This window comes from Myotis davidii, unplaced genomic scaffold, assembly GCF_000327345.1.
Source record: "Myotis davidii unplaced genomic scaffold, ASM32734v1 scaffold498, whole genome shotgun sequence".
Lineage (NCBI taxonomy): Eukaryota > Metazoa > Chordata > Mammalia > Chiroptera > Vespertilionidae > Myotis > Myotis davidii.
The window spans coordinates 78,064-78,419 of record NW_006289738.1 but is presented as its reverse complement, the minus strand read 5'-3'; the positions used below and the strand labels follow the sequence as shown (position 1 = coordinate 78,419).

General features: G+C 56.7%; 1 protein-coding gene across 1 annotated transcript in view; it reads right to left on the bottom strand.

Annotated features, from left to right (window-relative positions):
- Window positions 1-356, bottom strand: part of SEPT6 (septin 6) — a 73,436-nt gene that overhangs the window by 72,864 nt on the left and 216 nt on the right. The window lies entirely within an intron of this gene.

Here is a 356-nt window from a genome sequence, read left to right as displayed (position 1 = left end):
ACAAAAAGAGAGAGGGAAACATGTTTGCAAACCTCACAGTTATTTTCCTGAGTTCCCATAGAAAGAAGCCAGCTCCACAGACGTTGGTACTCAAGCCGTTACACAGAACACGCACCTCTACAGACCCCCAGAGGCCGCACAACCTGGGTCAGGTGCTCAGAACCCTGCCAAAATACGCAGCCAGCCACCTACAGGCCAGTGGACTGCACCCCACACAGAGGCACAAATGGGACCCAGAGACACACAGCACAAGCAGAGAGGCGTCTGAACACTCACCCTGAAGGTGAGCACACTCAAGACAAACTGGCGGACTCATCTAGGGTCAGAGAGCAGCGGGGCGCCGCCGCCCGCCGGGG